Below are 21,532 nucleotides of genomic sequence, written 5' to 3'. Positions count from 1 at the left end.
CAAGAGTACTGTGATTTCCTCATCATTTTCATCAAACCAGTCACGGAGAGCCCTTTTCTTCCATCCAAGGATGTCAGTTGCAGCTCTTTGTACTGTCTCTCTAAATTCCTCCCATAAGACAGGATTATCACCAAGGTTGGTTTCTAGTGCATTTTGTAGCTTGTCTCAATAGGATGCATGGTTTAGTTTAACAATATCAGGGGATGTCTTGATTGTTTTGGGGCGTTTCAAGCGTGTGGATACAACGTGTAGATTCAGTATTGACCTAATCATTCTATGATCCGTCCAACATTCTGCTCCACACATGGCTCTGGTGATCTTGACATCCCTTATTTCACATTGTCGGATAATGATGTAATCTATTAGATGCCATTGTTTGGATCTGGGGTGTATCCATGTAGTTTTATATTTGTCTGCCTGTCTAAATATGGTATTTGTAATTGTCAGGCTATGTTCTGCACACTTGCTTAGGAGTAGGAGACCATTTTCATTCATTTTTCCAATGCCATTTTTCCCAATGACATCTTGCCAGTTGTTGTTATCTTTACCTACTCTTGCATTAAAATCTCCTAGGATGATTAGTTTGTGGTGTTGACTTGAAGAGAGAATCAAGATCAGAGTAGAACCGTTCCTTAGCATCGTCAGGATTTGTTAAGGTGGGTGCATATGCACTGATGATGGTAGCAAATCGTGACTTATTTAGTGGCAACTATTGTTTCATGAGTCTTTCGTTAATGCTTATTGGAAAGTCTTCAAGACATTGCAAGAGTTTGGTCTTCATTGCAATTCCCACTCCATAGATTCTATCTTCGTGTAGTTCTTTTCCCTTCCAAAAGAAGATGCAACTCCCAGCCGGTTCTGTAATAATGCCCCCATCTGCCAATCTAGTTTCACTGAGCGCTGCAATGTCAATGTCATACTGGGCTAGCTCTTTTGAAAGGAGAGCTGTTCTTCTTTCAAATCACGAGGTGTTGTCTTTGTCTATCATAGTCCTGATGTTCCAAGCAGCAATCTTTAGTGTTTTTTTAGTCATCTTTGGTTTTCAACCGCATTGAGGATGATCTGCCAGCCACGGTAAGCTGTCCGGATTTAATTTGGGCAGGTAGTGTTTGAGGCACCGTTTCTAGCCCCTTCCCTCACAAAGGAAGAGCAATGCAATCCTAAAAAGGGCTGCTCTGTCACTGGGGAGTTGCCGAGCTTCCCTGTTGCCCTTGGGTCAGGGATGGCCAGCCAATGTCCCAGGCCGCCTGCATGCAGGCTTGTGGCTACAACTGCCAGTAATTCTCTTCACCTGTCGCTTTGCCACTTCCCCATCGCCACAGGACTTTTGACGAGAGATGTGCATGAATGATGCGTGCGTGAAGATTAAAATGGGAGAGTCATTGCACTGGGACAATTCCATTCTCTTGGCTGCTGAAGCTTGGCCCAATGCAGGGGTGGCTCTAGGCACCAGCACAGCAAGCACGTGCCTGGGGCGGCAAGCCGCAGGGGGCGGCGTTCCGGTCACCGTGAGGGCAGCAGTCAGGCAGCCTTCGGTGACATGCCTGTGGGAGGTCTGCCGGTCCCGCGGCTTCGGCGGCGGGTACGCCGAAGGCTCAGGACCAGCAGATCACCCGCAGAAACGCTGCCGAATCCGCGTAACTGCCGAGGGCCACCTGACTGCCGTGCTTGGGGCAGCAAAAAACATAGAGCCGCCCCTGGCCCAGTGGCCCAAAGACTGTTGCAACTGGAGGCTTCTTTAGCTACAGTGGATAGCCATGACTTCTGTAGTGCTCCATCATGCCTTTCACCTTCCACAATACGTTGCTGCACTGCTTTTCAAGCTGTTGGACCAATATATGGTCTTTTTCACCTTGGCTACCAGAGCAGTCTTCGTATGCTTGGGAGGACAGTCCTGAAATGACCGTCAGTTTCCACACTTCCGGTTACCCTTATTGGGTAACCAGTAATCAATAGATACAAGTGTTACCCTGTGAGGGGGAAAGGAAGCTGATTTAAGGATGTGGGATTATTTATTGTGCCATTTACATGTTGAATTAAACATTAAATATAAATCAATACTTATCAGCTGACTCTGGGTGGCTAGTTATGATCCAGCTTTAAGATAAGAAATGTGAATAATATATCAAACTGGTGTAAATTCCACATTCTAGATGTGATAGAAGCTCTGCAGCCAAGAGATGTACAGACCAGACACAGAGCAAAGCAAAGTAGCTGGGCGGGGGGAGAGGGAAGAAACACCTGCCAAGTTTAAAAATGTAAACATAGCTGTTGTTTGTACTAACCAGGATAGAACAGCCTCAGAAATGGACAACGTCCTAAACTTTAATGACAACACTTCTTCATACTAAGGCATCTCAAGATGCTTCACAATAATATTAAAATTAAAAGATAATCCATCCTATGGAATTAAATTAGTTAAAATCAGTTACAGTCCAATGAAACAAATACATTGTGTATTTATACCATTTATATCATTTCCTCAGCCCTACCTAAGTCCCCTTTGTACTTACTGCTGCAGTGGTGCAAAGGGAACTACAAGCTGATTCGAACAGGTGGCTGATTCCCTCCTATGCTTTATGCTATTTGCTCTTCCCAGTTTGGGCATAAAGGGGTGAGTCCCAATGACAGGAGAGCCAGCCAGGCTGTAGTGCACAGTGCTCCGGGCTATCCTTGGCCACTACAGCAGCCACTGTGTGACTGCTGTAGTCAGCATAACTTAAAAAAGGGAGCCATTTTGGTCCCCAGCATCAGTGTAATGGGAAGGTGGCTTAGAGCCCAAGAAGAAGCTATCAGTAGGTGTCAGTGCACAAATGCTCAAAATTGTTGCCATGCAATATGACACATTCGGTTTTAGTTAACCTTTGTCAGTGGCCAGTATAATTAAGCGCTCAGTGATTTGTAAAAAGAGAATAAAAGCACCAGGACAAATTCTGTTAGTTACATTTGTGTGACCCTATGGCCCAAACTATGTGATTTGAATGAACCAGAGGAAGCATGCAGGTCTATCATTCACAGCTACAATGGAACTGATGTTAACTAGAGATGTTCCTTTTGGAAATATCTGGTTTTATTGAGGGTAAAGTGGTATCTTGTTGCTCATAACCTAGAGTGCATTCCTGCATGCTGAGAACTGGGATGGCCCTAAACAGTTTCTGTGAAGAATTGGAAAAAAAACTTTTATAAATATTGTTTTACTATATTTTTAACCCTAAGATATTTTCTTGTTCCATTAATGGAAATGTGTCCATGTAGAACTGTACCCAGTTACAGTCCAATGAAACTCCTTCTTAATGGTTCAAGAATACTAGCCTTGAATCTTTGAAACAGGTGCCCAGTGCAGATAGCACTAGCATTAAACACTGTAGAGTTCTTCTAGTTTCCAGAATTGGTATCAACTCTTCTTTGAGGTTGACCATGGTGACTCATCTGCAATTCTAAGTGGTGTAGATGGCACTAGAAATGACAACTTCTCAGTCCAACATTTTTTTTCTTTCACTCTTTTGTTCCCTGATTTGCGAGTTTTGGAGGTGCTGTCCACCAATAAGAAGAACAAAGAAATATATATCAGCTGTTGGATGATCTTGCTCCAAAGCTTGGGTACTATAGGGAACTCCCATAATTTATGTATTAAGATTCCACATACATTGAAACATTTTCCACAAACTGTAGATTGTAGGAGGCCCATCCTATGATTTTGTAAATGTATTTCCTAAATAAATTAAGCACAGTTCGTCTTGTACATAGATCCATGCAACCATAGAGAGAACAGCATTCCACTTTTTTAACAGATTTTGCAAAAAACACATTTGCTGTAGAAAAAAAAAACATTTAAGACAAAATATTCCCAACCAGTTCTAGGATTAATACTTGCATTCTCTACTCTACTCTTATTCTCTTATACTCTAACCCAAGAAATAGAAAGTTAGAAGTAGAGCAAATGAGTGCAGAATGTCCTGCTGACCCACAAGGGAAACAGTAGATGAATCAGCATTAAATATTTTGTCAGTGTAGTCAAACCTTTCTTTTTGATTATTCTTTTTCACTGCCTTAATCGTTCTCCCTTTCCCTTATACAAATTTGATTTGACTGGGACAGGATGGCTTGGGGCATTGTTAATAGAATGCAGAGCTGTTCAAATTTGGACCAGTTCATTAGCGACTGCAAATCATTATATGTTAAAGGCTGCTTGGTAACCTAAAGGAAATGGGTTGGTAGCCTCTTAAGTAATTTCCTAGAGGGAGATGTCTATATCTAATTTGGCATCCTTCTTGATAGTCTCAGTGGGAGATTAAGGACTGTATGGACATGGAGAATGAGCTGCCTTGTCATCCCTGCTTTTTTAGCAGAGCTGGGCAGGAAATATGTTTCCCAAAAAATGTCAAGGACACTGAAAAATTTCCCATCCCAAATGGGGATGAAAAGCCAATATGAATTTTTTTTTGCAAACTGAAAATCCAGGGGAAAAAATGGGTTCAAGTCAATTGGAACATTTCATTTTGATCATTTTATTTTGTTTTACATTGTTTTACTAGAATTAGGTTACATTTCAAAATGAAAAGTCATTTCACACTTGAAAACTGGAATTTTTCTTTTTGAAAATAGCAAAACAAAACATTTTGACAGTTTCAAAACCTTTTTCCAAAATACTTTTAAGTCTAAAAATTTGTCAAAAATGGACCCTTTCCTGCAAACCCTCCTCCCCCCCCCCCCCAAAATCAATTTCAATGAATCAGCATTTACCAATGGAAAAAACATTTTGATGGAAAATTTCTTACCAATCCTGTATTTAAGTTCCATTACTTAGGCATTGTGAAGATGCTCCTTTCTGTGTTCTGTCTGTTGTGTGGACAGGGGACTTTAGGGCTTGTCTAAACAAGCAGTTAGGACATGGAAAGTTCCAATGGAAATCCGCTGAAAGTTCCCAAGTGCGTGTTGACGTACTGCTGACGTCAGTGTACACTATATCTGTGCATGGCAGCAGGATCCATATGGATGGTTAGTGTCATAGAAATTTCTGTCCGTTCCAGCTGAGGAATAAGGAGAGACGGACACAGCTAGCCAAGCAAGGAGCCGTTTATTTCAATTGCTATTGGGTTCGAGCTCATAAGTCAGCAAGAACAAAGAAAACACTTACACCAAAGCATTATATGCAGTTGCTTATGATAATCTATCGCTCTATGATTGGCCAAAATTTGCCATCATTACCATACATAATTAGCAAGCTACATGTATCTGCCCCTCTTATGACCCCTTATTGTTCATCTACTTGCCCCTCCTCCTTACTTATTTTGCAAACTAAGCAGTTTATCTACAGGACGCAGGCTCAAAAAGGTCCATTGTCTGCAGGTTTGGAGTTTGGCTACATTTCCTCTTGAAGGAACTTCCTGAGTTAAGACATAGCTATAACTGTGCTGTATAACTTCCATGTGTACGGGACAAATTTGCCCCCTGGCAGTTAAGCAGAATAATTTTATCTCATTAGCATGTGACCCACTGGAGCGCTGTAGGTTTTTACCTCAGCTTGCTGTGCATTGACTGCACATTTTGACATGCTCTTAGTTTCTAGAGCTGTTAATCCAGCACCTTTCATTAGTACTAAACAGTTCATTTAAAAGAAGAAATTTGACTTTGTATGGGATATCGGCCAGGGCTGGGTGAGATTTAGAAGATGCAAAAACACATTTCAGGGCATTTTCAGAGCTGCAAGCAGGGACTTAACTGTGAGCCTACCACAAATATCATGTAATGTCAACATGCAGTGTTGGTCACAGAATATTAGAGAGAGAAGGTGAGTGAGGTAATATCTTTTATTGGACCAGTGTTGGCTGGTGAGAGAGAGATGCTTTTGAGTTCTGTGTAAGCTTGAAAGCGTGTCTCTCTCACCAGCAGAAGCTGGTCCAATAAAAGATATTACCTCATCCACCTTGTCTCTCATGCAATGAATGTCAAGATGGTGACTAAAGCTCAGTGTGATTCTTTGAAAATGTTTGACCAAAGGTCTCTTAAGGACTTTTCTGGCTTTTAATATAGTTGTGAAATTGCCATTGTCATTTTACTTCTGGTGTACTTTTTTTTTTTTTTAAACTCTGCTGAGCTGTCAGTAGTAACTTAACAAAGCAGAATCAGAGTCAAGTGCGGTGGAAACAAAAATAAACATTTGATTTCAGTTCCAGTGTTTATTTTCACTCTAAGACTTTAGCAGCCCTTTAAAAAAACCCAAACAGTTGAGTTTAATTCTGTAAAAGTTATGATTATTCCAAGAGCAACACCATCTTCACTCCCAACTAATGACAAATAAAAGATGCACTCCCTTCCAAGTTTCCTTTTAATGTTCAGATGATAATGTCCTTCACCCAGAGAATTACCAGTTTCCAGTAAAGTGATGTTTTATTGAAATGCTGGGCATATTTTGCAAGTGGTGAGACTCTTCTGCACTCAAACTGTTTAATAAAACATGATTATTTGAGTTGCCATGAAGTTTCCATTAGGTACTATACAGTAAATATCTCAAACTGCCTTATTTCCTATAGATAAAAACAACATTATGGTTTGTTGGTAAGGTCTCCCATCGACAATGCAGCAGTATTTAAGGAGAGTGATTTTTAGGGATTGTAATATAATAAGTATGTATGTAAATATTTTCATTTTGGCATTTTTTCATTTGGGAATCTTTTACATGGATAGGTCATGTGTATTTTTGTGTGTGAAACTTTTAAACTGCTTCTGTTATATTTGAGTAGAATATATCTGCTCTTGTGCTGTATGCGTGTGTAAGGCCAGAGAGAATATAACTGCTTTTCTGGTGAATGTACCTTATAACATGTCCAGGTGGAACACAGCTGCTGTGCTGTTTGAATGCGCTTTGTATCATATTCTGGAAGCATGCTTCTGGGACTTGATCAAACAAAAGTTCACCAAAGTTGCTCTTTCTAAAGACTTTAGTGGGCTTTGAATCAGGCCTCTGTGATGCTGGTAGAATGTACCACATAAAACACTCCTGTCGTGCTGCCTGGAAAATGCCATCTACCAATTCCCCTGATTTCAGAAGAAACTTGAGAGGCACAGGATCATTATGCACATTTGTATCCACCTAGAAGAAAAGGAACAAAGGCATACAAATATAAAACAGGAGTTACTGTGTGTTTTCTCAGTCAGAAACAATAAATATTCAACAATAGGGCCAGCAAATATAGTAATACCATCAAAGTGTATGTTGTCCTTCAAAATAGTGCCAGCAAAACACAACTGACTTTATTCCGGCTTTGTGTCTATAACTGGGGGTTGAATTTTACGACAAACTGGGATATCCAGTTTTTTCTGGTATGTGGGAAATGCTTTATTACACCCTGTTTTGTTGGGTTTCATAGTAGAGTTTTGGGAATAGTGCTCCTGCTGTCCTATAACCATGTATTGAAATTGTTAGAGACCCTTGCCTTAATTATACCACACATAGAAAGCATGGCAATAAATTGGCAAAAACACCGTTTGTTTAAGATACCATGGTTTGAGAATATGGAAGAGCAAGTTTCAAAATGATATAATAATATATCAAAATGCATATTTTATTACATTTTTTGTCTTTTATTGTTTCAATTAATTTTATTTATATTCATATACATTGTTTGATGCATTACGCCCTTCACGAGAACTATAAAACAACCTAGACTTTAATAGATATATTTCATCTGTGTATTTTACCCAAGAGCAAAGAGTGTGAGAGATCTCTAATATTTTCATATTTTATTCATTCCATATACTTTGTCAGTTTATGTAATAAAATATATTTATATTTTGTGTGTCCGTTCATCAGAAACATTTTTTGCTGTGAGAGAATAGTGTTAATCAAAGCAAGTAATTTATGCATTTGAAAATAGGCTCCCCTGTTGGTAATCCAAGCAAAGTAATTAGTGTTTATTACTGTGGAAGGCTAAAAGTATCAGGAATTCATTTTATTAATTGTGGGAAGCTGATGTTTCAGCGTTCAAAAATATAATGTCCCTAGCCAACTGCACTTGACTCTAGGCTTCATCCTATAGATGAAGTGCTACCTCTGCAGTCTAATGGCCACAGCTTGATTACAACATGTTGATCAAGCAGATGTAGGGGAGAAAGGGGAGTAGTAATTTTAAACTGTTGGATGCTGAGTAAATCCATTTAAAAATACTAAAAATATTTACCTTATAGAACAAAAATGGAAGACCAGCTCTTACTAATTGTTTCTCTTATTACCAGTTCAGGCATGTGACCCCCACTATTTTAGTCACAGAGGTTCTTTTACATACCTCAAGGGATACCGTGTTTAAAATAAAGCAAAATAATCATAGTTATTCACCATGGATATTTTATTATTGAAGAAAGGGAAAGAAAACCTTAAACCAATATAAATGACAGAACACAAATGATAAACTGGTTACTTCCATTACAATCTCTTCTGTACGCCTCTCCATGGAGAGCTTTTAACAGAAATTACACCTTTGAGAGTGGATCTGCCTCTGGGGGCATTCTTCATTTGGTAAGTTAAGACCAGAGTATATTGTTACCCATGTTCATTGTGAGCCCATCTTAGTATCTTATAGATACTTAAACTGTTTATAACTGAGCAAATAATTTGTTTAAGGAAAGGTGGGTGCTGTCTAGTCTGTCACTGATAACATAACCCATTTATAATTGGGCAAAGTAAGCAACCTTAACTAAATCCTCTGAAATCAAAGAAAATATTTAAATCAGTTACTTTAAAAAAAGCCATTTAAGGAACTCTCTTAAGACAGGCCCTTTATGAATATTCAGAATGTTAAATCCAGTTAAATCCAACTATTTCTCTGTTATCATTGTTTAGTCCGAGGCTCCTCTCCAGGTTTTATCCATTTGGTGATTAACAGGAGAAACTATTAGTATAATAAATTACAATAGGATTTCCATATGCAAATAAAATCATTACAATAGTTTTAAATGTAATCCCTTGGCATTGTCTTTGTTTAATTTCTCTCACCGATTTATGCCGAAGTCTTGGAGTGGTTTACCTTGGGTAGGTTTCTTCTTGAGTCTTAGCTGTCTGTGGCAGGTTGCTCGTAGAGATGGACAGGATGGGTTGTGTTGGGTGCTGCGTTTGAGCACTGTAGCAGAGGGCACGTGCATGAAGTGTGCTCACTTCAGAGTTTTTGTACTCTTCTCCTCCCTATTTCCATGGAATTATTGGAAAATCCTCCTCTTTCAGACTTGTTTAAATGTAATGCTAATTGCTGTAATTCTTTCACTGCCTCAGTACTTTCAGGGGATGTCCTTAGGACCCTCTTCATCTTATGAGCAAGTAGTTTTGTTAAGTTTCAGAGTAGCAGCCGTGTTAGTCTGTATCCGCAAAAAGAACAGGAGTACTTGTGGCACCTTAGAGACTAACAAATTTATTAGAGCATAAGCTTTCGTGGACTACAGCGGATAAGCATCTGAAGAAGTGGGCTGTAGTCCACGAAAGCTTATGCTCTAATAAATTTGTTAGTCTCTAAGGTGCCACAAGTACTCCTGTTAGTTTTGTTAATGCATATATGCATTAGAGTTGTAATTCTTTTTTTGACAGTTTTATTTCCTTTGTCTTTATGGCAGGAAATTCTCAGAACTCTTTCTTTATATTGAGTCTGAGATATTTCTTTAGTTTTATTGGAGTTCAAAAGGATTTTTTTTATTTAAAAAAAAACAGACCAAAGACTCCTGTTTTTTATAGTCATGATTTTAGTTCTCAAAACAGTTTTTTTTTTAATTAGTAATTCCTAAAGAGCGTCTTTATCTTAGAATCATATGAGGGGAAGGGACTTCAGGAGGTCATCTAGTCCAGTCCCCTGCAGTCATGGCAGGGCTAAGTGTTATCTAGACCAGGGGTTGGCAACCTCTGGCACACGGCTCACCAGGGTAAGCACCCTCGGGGGCCGGGTCAGTTTGTTTACCTGCCACGTCCTCAGGTTTGGCCGATCGCGGCTCCCACTGGCCACGGTTCGCCGCTTCAGGCCAATGGGGGCTGCGGGAAGCGGCGCGGGCTGACGGATGTGCTGGCCGTGGCTTCCCACCACCCCCATTGGCCTGAAGCGGTGAACCGTGACCAGTAGGAACCGCGATCAGCCGAACCTGTGAACAGGTAAACAAACTGGCCCGCCCACCAGAGTGCTTACCCTGGTGAGCCGCGTGCCAGAGGTTGCCGACCCTTGATCTAGACTAACCTGCTCTGTTTGTCTAACCTGCTCTTAAAAATCTAAATCTCCAATGATGGAGATCCCACCACCTCCCTAGGCAATTTATTCCAGTGCTGAACCCTGACAGGAAGTTTTTCCTAATGTCCAACCTAAACTGCCATTGCTGTAATTTAAGACGTAATTAATGTAATTTAATTGCTTTTTGTCCTATTCTCGGAGGTTGAGAACAATTTTTCTCACTCTTCTTGTAACAACCTTTTATGTACTTGAAAACTGTTATCATGTCTGTCATGTCTCCCCTCAGTCTTCTCTTCTCCAGACTAAACAAAACAAATTTTTTCAATCTTCCCTCAAAAGTCATGTTTTGTAGACCTTTAATCATTTTTGATGCTCTTCTCTGGACTTTCTCCAGTTTGTCCACATCTTTCCTGAAATGTGTAATCAGCATGGAGTAGACAGGAAGAATTACTTCTTGTGTCTTGCTTATAATACCTCTGATAATACAGCCCAGAATGATGTTTGCCTTTTTTTTTCTTTTTCCCCCCAACAGTGTTACACTGTTGACTCATATTTAGTTTGTGATCCACAATGACCCCCAGATCCCTTTCCGCAGTACTCCTTCTTAGGAAGTCATTTCCCATTTTGTAGGTGTGCAACTGATTGTTCCTTCCTAAGTGGAGTACTTTGCATTTGTCCTTATTGAATTTCCTCCTATTTACTTCAGACCATTCCTCCAGTTTGTCCAGATCATTTTGAATTTTAATCCTATCCACCAAAGCACTTGCAACCCCTCCCAGCTTGGTATCGTCCGCAAACTTTATAAGTGTACTCTCTATATAATTATCTAAATCATTGATGAAGATATTGAACAGAACCAAATTCAGAACTGATCCCTGCAGGGCCCCACTCGTTATGCCCTTCCAGCCTGACTGTGAACCCCTGATAACTACTCTCTGGGAATGGTTTTCCAGTTACACACCCAACTTATAATAGCTCCATCACGGTTGTATTTCCCTAGTTTGTTTATGAGAAGATCATGCAAGACAGTATCAAAAGCTTTCCTAAAGTCAGTATATACCTCCTCTTCTGCTTCCCCCTATCCACAAGGCTTGTTACCCTGTCAAAGAAGCAATTAGGTTGGTTTGACATGATTTGTTTTTGCTGATTGTTACTTATCACCTTATTATCTTTTAGGTGTTTGCAAATTGCTTTATCATTTGCTCCATTATCTCTCCCAATACTAAATTTAAGCTGACTGGTCTGTAATTCCTTGCATTGTCCTTATTTCCTTTTTTATAGATTGGCACTATATTTGCCCTTTTCCAGTCCTCTGGAATCTCTCCAGTCTTCCATGACTTCTCAAAAATATCTCCTCAGTCAGCCTTGAGTCCTTGAGTATTCTAGAATGTATTTCATCAGGCCCGGGTGACTTGAAGACATCTAACTTGTCTAAATAATTTTTAACTTGTTCTTTTCCTATTTTAGCCCAATGTTCACTGCCATTCACTATGTTAGACGTCCAAACTGTACTATCCTCCTTGATGAAAACTGAATCAAAAAAGTCATTTAGCACTTTGCTGTTTCTACATAAAATAGTTTTTAAATACGTTGTTGATTCTTTATAACAATTTTGGGAGATATGATTCTTCTTGTCTTCCTGAATTAGGTGAGAGAGTAGCTTGACTGCTGCCAGTAATTAATGAATTCCCCACTAATATAAATATTCTATATTTAAATGGCTTATTGTTTTAGTAATCAGTTTAGCAAGGTCATTAGATTTCAGGTTGGGACATAAAGCTTTTTACCAGTTAGATAGCAATGATATTAGGAATTGTATTAGGAGCTTTGCATTTAGCTAACTAGTTACAAATATGCATTTCACAAAGGTATTTGCCATTTTTAACATAAACAAAAGATTTTAAATATTTCCAGCTACACTTTTTCCCTAGAGGCCTTTCTTTGCAAAGCGGGGAGGTCAGGACTCACTTACCCTTAGGTTTTTATGGTTTGATAAGTATCTGCAGTGTTACTTCTCTTTGAAGTTCTTTTAACCAAATTGTGTTTACCAGTTGCAGTCTTTACAGTTAAAATATTCACAGCACCAATCACAGCAACCAAACTTGCATCAGTTTTTCAAAACACAGTATAAAAGAAATTGGTATAGAAAGTTAAAGCACAATAAAGTTTAAAATGCAGCTTTTCTCAATTTGTATGCAAGTATAAGATCCATAATATAAACTCACAAGGCCCTGCAAAATCTAGTTCCTCCCTACATCTTCGCCCTCATTTTTCCTATATCGCCCACTGCTACCTATGCTCCTCTGTCATTTCTCCTTACTGCCCCTTCATATACTCTCAGTTCATGCCTTTTGTCTACCACCCCTTAAACTTGGAAGTGTTTCCCCCGTTTGATGTATGCTAAGTGCTCTCAGAAAATCCCATCTTCAAATCCTCCCGAAATCCCTGTTTATGAAGCTTTCCTATACTGATCTGTCTACATATTTTCCTATCTATACTCATATCTGGGATGCTGTCGAGTATATAATTATATTATACCTGCCTCTGGAGATTTCCATTACTTGCATCTGAAGAAGTGAGGTTCTTACCCACGAAACCTTGTCCTTGGTTTTTCAGCTCCCTTCTAAATCAGTCTCAGTAACTGCTGTGATCTGATTATTCTGGTATTTGGCATAAATTATTGGAATACTACCAACTACCATCTTGTGTGTATTTGGCTGGCTAAACCCATTCTGCTAATGAAATTATGATCTCTCCCTCAAATGGTTATCAACTTGCTTAGATGGTTCACCTAGCACATTTTTCTCTTCCATATCTTCCTCTATGCATATGATACATGTGTAGCCTTTACCTTGCCCTTTCTTTATGCCCATCCTTCATTAGCATATATACCAATAGTATTCAGTCTTTTTATCTGGCCAAATGTCAGTGGATTTTTTAGTTACAGTACTTGCCAGCCTGTTGGAAAAGAGTGTAAGTCTGTCAAATATGGAATATATACCAATTGTGACTTGCTTCATATTTTAACTTAGAACTTGGTTCCCTTTGAGACTATGTCCATATGTAAACATAACACTGGCAAGCACGCATTTGCCTAACTTAGGGCCTGATTCTGCTTCCCCAGTTCACACTGGTTAATACCATAAAAAGAGCCAAATTCTGCCTGGCACTTACAAAGGGGTGCACATTTATGTAAGCAGGTACCAGGAATCTGCCCATCCTAATATGGCAGATGTAAGGGCTGTCACAGTTGCAGTCCTTGTACCCAGAAGTTCACAGTGACTGATTTGTCCCTACTCCACTAAGGGCCCACAGCAACTGAAAGGGGGACGTGGAGCCATGACTCTACTCTCAAACCAGCCAAAGGGGGCTGTAATTTGCACCTCATAAAAAGGGTGTGGCAGTTGGTTTGTAGCATCTGTTCAGATAGCCCTCAGTGAGCAGCCCCAATGATTTCAAAGATGATGCTACCCAGGGCTTAAATTCTCATATAGTAATTCCTGGAGTCCCCCTGACCCCCACGCTCTCCCACCATCCGGGGTTCCAGATTCAGCTGCGGGGTAGGGGATGTCAGGGCTTTAGCCCCATGGGTTTGAAAATATTTACCAGAGCTCTGCTCCAGACAGCTCCAGCTGCCACCCTAACATGTCAAGTAGTAACAATTTCAGTGGGGCTAGTTGAGTATTATTAATTTAAAGGAAGGGTGGCAGATTGACATCCCTTTGAATTCATGCTTCCTAGATAATTACTGTGGGTTCAGTTGTCACTGTAAAGCATAGCCATACATTGGGGATATAGCTGGAGCAGATTACTTTTTCAACACATGTGCCTTTGTAGCCCAGGCACCCAGGTAAGGGTCAGCTACCATCTGTTTCTGTATGAATGAGTGTTACTATGTAGTAGTTTGAATTGAGCTGCAGCATTTAGAAAGGCTGTGGTTTACTTTACCACTGCAGCACACTTAAAAACTGGCATCACATTATGATACATAAAGTGCATCCCCTCATCTCTGGGCCACAGCTGAATGTATTGGGATCACAGGAATTGCCATACCAGATCAGACCAATAGTCTATCTGGTCTGTTGTCCTGACAATTATACAACAACTTGCCTATGGGGGCAAGTTAGTAATTGGCTTATATCCTGAAGCATGAGAGTTGACATCCCTGGTAAATCTTAGCCAGTGTAATGATGGATATTCTTCTTATTCATATAAGTATATAGATTATTCCATATATCCCATTTGGCAAACTTCTGTTCGCGCTTTGATTTACAGCTTCTTCCACTGTGATTTGTTTTGAAGCACTGCTGCATTATTTGCTAACTCTGAGCAGGCTGAAATACATATTCTTTTTCTGTACTGCTGCTCCTTTTGCTGCTAATGGAACCTATTTCAACATCCTAAATATTTTTCCTACAAAACTAAATAAATACGTACATACATAAATCAGGGTAAAAGCAGTCAGGAATACCCTCAGCTAAATGTACTTATTTTTGGCCCACTTTTAAATCTGTGTGCTGCCAGATTAAAGAGGTCGGCTGCCTAGTGAAGTAATTGTACAGATGCTTTTAAAGCACTTCTGGAGATGGATTTTCTCTTACAGAAGATGCTGTTTAATGTTTGCTGGTGTTGCTTTCTTTGTGACATTGGTAGGGAAGCGATCTACCCACTTGGAATAATTCCAGTCGGATGTTTCTCTCTCCAGATATTTGGCTCCCAAAGAATGAAAGATAAATGGAGAAATTTTATTTGTTCTTTCCTAAAGTAAAGGGAAGATAGGTTGAAGGAGAAGGGGACATATTGAAGACTGTATAACCATAGATAAGGTAAAGTGTTCAGTAATACAGGCAGAAAAAGAGAAGGTGCATTATGCTATGTCAGACGCACAAGTATATAAAAAAAGACAACAAATTACCCTTGATATGTCATTAATCAGTCATGTCAAAAGAAGAACTGCACACACTTTGACTTTGAGAGGAAGTATTTCTTCATAGTCTAGTGGGCATTGCTCTTCAAACACATAGAAACATCTCCTGTGATTGAATCTTCTTTATTGGGACATGGCATTTGAGTTAATAGATTCTCTTTATGGTGATTATTGCATTACATTTGGGAGTATGAGGCATCCAGTGCATCACAGGTAGGTCATGCCAGAGTTCCAGTCTCCAATTCCTCGTACTGTGAAGAGTTATGGTTTTGTGCTACTTTGCAGCGAAGACAGAGCATCATCGAGACAACTATTCCAGCTCTGTGGGGAAAAAAAGATATGGACTGGCTATAGAGCTTGCATATACGCACCAGATGTGTTCCTCAGAAGGCTTTTTAATGTTCTCCCAGATATGGCAGAGGTTTGTTTAAATCAGTGGTTCTCAACCTGTGGTCTGCGGATTCTTAGGGGTCCACCAGTATAATCAAGAGGGTAAAGGAACATGCTAGCAACCAGAGGTCACATGGCCCCCAGCCCCCCATTTCTGCCTTCCATTTGGCCCTGCTCCCTGAAGTGCTGATCAGAGAATCATAGGACTGGAAGGGACCTCGAGAGGTCATCTAGTCCAGTCCCCTGCACTCGTGGCAGGATTAAGTATTATCTAGACCATCCCTGACAGGTGTTTGTCTAACTTGCTGTTAAAAATCTCCAGTGATGGAGATTCCACAATCTCCCTAGGCAATTTATTCTGGTGCTTAACCACTATGACAGCTAGGAAGTTTTTCCTAATGTCCAATCTAAACCTTCCTTGCTACAATTTAAGCCAATTAAGGACTCTTGTCCTATCCTCAGAGGGTAAGAACTTTTTTTTCCCTCCCTCCTTCTTGTAGCAACCTTTTATGTACTTGAAACTATGTCATGTCCCCTCTCAGTCTTCTCTTTTCCAGACTAAACAAACCCAATTTTTTCAATCTTCCCTCATAAGTCATGTTTTCTAGACCTTTAATCATTTTTGTTGCTCTTCTCTGGCCTTTCTCCAATTTGTTCACATCTTTCCTGAAATGTGATGCCCAGAACTGGACACAATACTCCAGTTGAGGCCCAATCAGCACGGAGTACAGCAGAAGAATTACTTCTCATGTCTTGCTTGTAATACTCCTGCTAATACATCCCAGAAGGATGTTTGCTTTTTTTTGCAACAGTGTTATACTGGTTCATATTTCGCTTGTGTTCCACTATGACCCCCAGATCCCTTTCCGCAGAATTCCTTCTTAGGCAGTTATTTCCCTTTTTGTACATGTGCATCTGATTGTTCCTTCCTAAATGGAGTTCTTTGCATTTCGCCCTTATTGAATTTCATCCTATTTACTTCAGACCATTTCTCTAGTTTGTCCAGATGATTTTGAGTTTTAATCCTATCCTCCAAAGCACTCACAACCCCTCCCTGCTTGGTATCATCTGCAAACTTTATAAGTGTACTCTCCATGCCATTATCTAAATAATTGATGAAGATATTGAACAGAACCGGACCCAGAACTGATCCCTGTGGGACCCCACTCGTTATGCCCTTACAGCATGACTGTGAACCACCGATAACTACTCTCTGGGAATGGTTTTTATGAGAAGGTCACGAGAGACAGTATCAAAAGCTTTACTAAAGTCAAGATATACCACTTCCCCCCCTATTCACAAGGCTTATTACCCACAAAGCTATCAGGTTGGTTTGAGATGATTTGTTCTTGACTGTTACTTATCACCTTATTATATTCTAGATATTGGCAAATTGATTGCTTAATTATTTGCTCCATTATCTTTCCGGGTACAGAAGTTGATGTAGTAGGGCAAAGCAGGGGTGTGTCTCTTTGGCTAGCTGCTGCCTGCTTGTGGAGTCAATGGCTTTGAGGCAACCCGTTCTGATGGCAGAGGGAGATCTCTTTGCAGTGACATTGCAATTTTGGATTCTGCCCCCCCCCCCCTCCTCCGCACAACCCGGACAGGCAGGATGGCCCACTGAAATGGTGCTCTCTCCCTGTTGAGCCCCACTGTGTGGGGCTGGCCTGAGCTGCCTGGCATCAGAGCTTGCCCCCTCAAACCTGCAGTTGGAAAACCTGTCTAGGAACAAAGATAAATTGATGTGCCAGTATGAAACAACACCATTAAAAGGCGAATTACAGATGTTGCAGCTGACATGAAAGACCAGTTGTTACACAGGATTCAAGCAAGTGGGAAATGCAGCTTATTTCTGGACGAATCTTTGGATGTGTCAGGTGAGGTTCAACGTTTGGTTTATGTGATACATTTGTGATGGGAAAATAGAAGAAGAACTGCTGTTTTACATATCACTACTGACAAAAACAACATGTGATGAGAGTTTTAAGTGCCTGAATAATTTCATGATGAGCAATAATCTAGACTGGGGGCAGTGTTATGGTGTGTGCACAGACAGTGTTTTTGCAATGACAGGGAGGCATAGTGGGGTTGCAAAAAAATTACAGATGCTGGACCATTTGCAAAAGTAACTCATTGCATGCTTCACAGGGAGAATCTAGTCATGAAAGAGATGCCAGGTGACCTGAAAGATGTACTTGACAAGACAATAAAAATGGTTAACTTTATCAAAGCACATCCATTAAATGCACATATTTTTTCAGCACTGTGTGCAGAAATGGGTGAATTGCATCACAATCATCTCACTGAGGCCACATGGCTTTCCAGGGAAAGATTTTGAATTGTGTTTTTGAGCTTCGTGAGTCTCTGAAGGTATTTTTAATCAGCAGATAAATTCTCGGAGGAAAACTGGCTTGCTCAGGGTGCTTATCTTGTGGATAGCTTTGATCACCTGAGTCAGCTTATTATTAGCATGCGAGGGTGCCAGTCAATTTTTGTCACACTGTTAAACAAAGTGACTGCATTCATTGAGAAACTGGATCTAGGGCAGAAAAGAAACGAGCATGTTTCTGCTCCTTCAAGAATCTTTGAACTTTGATGAAGTCAAGGCCAACTGCCTGGCTTTGTGCTATTATGACAGAACACATGGATTCCCTTCTTTACCAGTTCAGAACATACTTCAGCGACGTGGTAAGCAATCCTGAAATGATGTGGATCATAAATACCTTTTTATCTACTTATGTGGAATTGCTTGAAATGATTGCCAAAGAAGAGGATGAATTTATTGAGCTGAAAAACAATACTGATATGAAATGTACCCATGAAACCATGCCTGTTGTTGAATTCTGGTTGTATGTGTCTGGTAAATTTCCCAAACGGGCTAACCATGCTCTGCAAGTCCTCCTTCCCTTTGCTACCACCTACCTTTGTGAAAATGGATTCTCGGCCCTCACCAGCATTAAAAATAACACTGTTCATGAATGAATGTTGAAGATTACTTTCCTAACTGAAATTACTCCTCAATTGGATAAGCTGCGTGCTGTCAAACAAGCCCAAGGATCATGTTAGTATCAGGTAAGATGTCAATATATTAATTTGCTGTGTTTTTTTATTTATCTGTTCAAATAATATTAATTTCTCTACAGTAATATCAATGATAACTATTAAAGTAACGTGAAAGAAACAAATTATGAGCAACAAAATAATGAGGGAGGAGTTGGGGGTCTGCAAGTTTGTCTATTTAAGTTTACGGATCCCTGGGTAAAAAAAGGTTGAGAGCCACTGGTTTATATCAGGTTTCAGAGTGGTAGCCATGTTAGTCTGTATCAGCAAAAACAACGAGGAGTCCTTGTGGCACCTTACAGACTAACAAATTTATTTGGACATAAGCTTTCGTGGGCTAGAGCCCACTTCATCAGATGCATGAAGTGAAAAATACCGGAGCAGGTATAAATACATGAAAGGATGGGGGTTGCTTTACCAAGTGTGAGGTCAGTCCAATGAGATAAATCAATTAACAGCAGGATACCAAGGGAGAAAAAATAACTTTTGAAGTGGTAAGAGAGTGGCCCATTACAGACAGTTGGCAAGAAGGTGTGAGTAACAGTAGGGAGAAATTAGTAATGGGGATATTAAGTTTAGGTTTTATTCCATCACGTAGCATCCCCGATACCATCACGGCAATCCTGGTGGCTGAACTTTGTGACTTTGTCCTCACCCATAACTATTTCAGATTTGGGGACAATTTATACCTTCAAGTCAGCGGGACTGCTATGGGTACCCGCATGGCCCCTCAGTATGCCAACGTTTTTATGGCTGACTTAGGACAACTCTTCCTCAGCTCTCATCCCCTTACGCCCATATTCTACTTGTGCTACATTGATGACCCATGGGAAGGAGGCCCTTGAGGAATTCCACCAAGATTTAAATGATTTCCACCCTACCATCAACCTCAGCCTGGACCAGTCCACACAAGAGGCCCACTTCCTAGACACTACAGTGCTAATAAGCGATGGTCACATAAACACCACCCTATGCCAGAAACCTACTGACCACTATACTTACCTACGTGCCTCCAGCTTTCATCTAGACTACATCACACAATCCATTGTCTGCAGCCAAGCTCTAAGATACAACCACATTTGCTCCGATCCCTCAGACAGAGACAAACACCTACAGAATCTCTATCAAGCGTTCTAAAACTGCAGTACCCACCTGGTGAAGTGAAGAAACAGATTAACAGAGCCAGAAGGGTACCGAGAAGTCACCTACTACAAGACAGGCCCAACAAAGAAAATAACAGAATACCACTAGCCATCACCTACAGCCCCCAATTAAAACCTCTCCAGCTCATCATCAAGGATCTACAACCTATTCTGAAGGATGATCCCTCACTCTCACAGATCTTGGGAGACAGGCCAGTCCTTGCCTACAGACAGCCCCCCAACCTGAAATAAATACTCACCAGCAACCAGGGCCGGCTTTAGGCCGATTTGGCCGATTTCCCCGAATTGGGCCCCGCGCCTAAGAGGGCCCCGCGGCAGCGTCTCTGCCTGAAACAAAGCTCTCCCGGAAGTAGCAGCTGTTGCTGCTAGGAAACCAGAGACGCTGTGCTGGCCGGCAGAGGGCTAGAGCTGAGGCAGCGGCTGTTGCAGGTCGGGAGGGGGGAGAAGGCACATGTGCTTTGCAGCCTTCCCCTCCCCTCCCCCCAGCACTCACCTGGAGGAGACGCCGAGGGGGTTTCTTGCAGTGGACCTCACTCACCTCGGCCCCACGCAATTGGGCAGTGTGTCCCTGCCTGAAGCAAATCTCTGTGGCTCTCTGGGAAGCAGCAGCTCTTGCTTCTAGGAAACCAGAGACGCTGTGCTGGCCGGCAGAGGGCTAGAGCTGAGGCAGCGGCAGCCGCGGCTGTTGCAGGTGGGGGTGGGGTGGGGTGGCGGGGAGGGGAGGGGGGAGAAGGCACATGTGCTTTGCAGCCTTCCCTTCCCCTCCCCCCAGCACTCACCTGGAGGAGACACACTGAGGGGGCTTCCTGTCCACTGGGAGACAGGAATCTCTGCAGTGTGGACCTCACTCACCTGAGCAGCTGCTGGGGCTTCAGTCGGTGAGTGTTTGACCCTGTGATTCCCCCTAGGTTTGTAATATTGGGTTGGTTTTGTGGTTTTTGGTGGTGTTGCTGTTTGAGGGTGAGTTTGTGCCTGTGTCTGTTTCAAAACTAAACTCGGGATCATATAACCCAATAAACCCAGGAAGAAAGCCCCGAGCCAGTACTTAGTGCTGTGAATTCCAGGTGAGAGAGAGAGATGGGGGTTTGGAGGAGGAAATCAAATACATCAAGAGGGGAGAATGCGAAAGGTCTGCAACACGTCAGGCTGAGACTTTTATCTCTTCCCCCCCCCCCCCCCCGAGAGAGGGGAAACTGAGGCACAGAATGATCTGATTTCCTTCCCCAAATTATTTTGCAAAGGAGGGGGATGGAGGCTCCTATCCAAACCAGTTCCCTTCCCATCAACTCTGCTTCCCCTGCTGCAAGACCGCTGTAGGGGCTGAATATTTCCATTAAACTCTGGCTCCTTCCTTTGCCCTGCAACAATAAAATAGACCGGCTTTGGGGGGGAGGAATAGCCCCCCCCCCCCAAAGCTGTGTGGACATTAAGTTTTTTTTTGGGGGGGGGGACGATAATATTCCAGATCAATCAAACGCCCAGATCAGCCTTCTAGCCATCCAGCAGCTCTAGGGCAGAGAAGGAAGGTGCAGAGTGGTCGCAAAACAGGGGTGAATTTAGCGGGGGGGGGGGGGGGTCTGGTTGAAATCCCACCCAATGCAGCCACACAGAATCGCTGGCGGCGCTGGGAGAGGCCAGGAGTAGAAGCAGGTGGCCCGGGGAGGGGGAGGGGGGACGGGGGACATTTGCCCTCAGTCCTGGGCTCTGGGATGGACTAGACTGGGTGGGTGGTGGGTTCAGTCTAGTCTTCCAGCCTGTTGCTCTGGGGTTTGTGGTTTTCATCTAGCTCCACC

The 21,532-nt window shown here is 41.6% G+C and overlaps 1 protein-coding gene and 1 long non-coding RNA gene across 11 annotated transcripts in view; one reads left to right on the top strand and one right to left on the bottom strand.

Annotated features, from left to right (window-relative positions):
- Positions 1-21,532, top strand: part of NELL1 (neural EGFL like 1) — a 435,745-nt gene that overhangs the window by 289,556 nt on the left and 124,657 nt on the right. The gene's annotated exons all lie outside the window — the stretch shown is intronic.
- LOC112059244 (uncharacterized) lies at positions 4,751-20,441 on the bottom strand. The gene is made up of 3 exons (XR_002888514.3): positions 19,979-20,441; positions 15,115-15,447; positions 4,751-7,093 (listed from the first exon to the last, which is right to left on the bottom strand). It is a non-coding gene; the product is annotated as an uncharacterized LOC112059244 (long non-coding RNA).

Source organism: Chrysemys picta, chromosome 4 (assembly GCF_011386835.1).
Source record: "Chrysemys picta bellii isolate R12L10 chromosome 4, ASM1138683v2, whole genome shotgun sequence".
NCBI classification, from domain to species: domain Eukaryota; kingdom Metazoa; phylum Chordata; order Testudines; family Emydidae; genus Chrysemys; species Chrysemys picta.
Note: the sequence above shows the minus strand (reverse complement) of the source record. Positions and strands in the feature narration are given on the sequence as shown.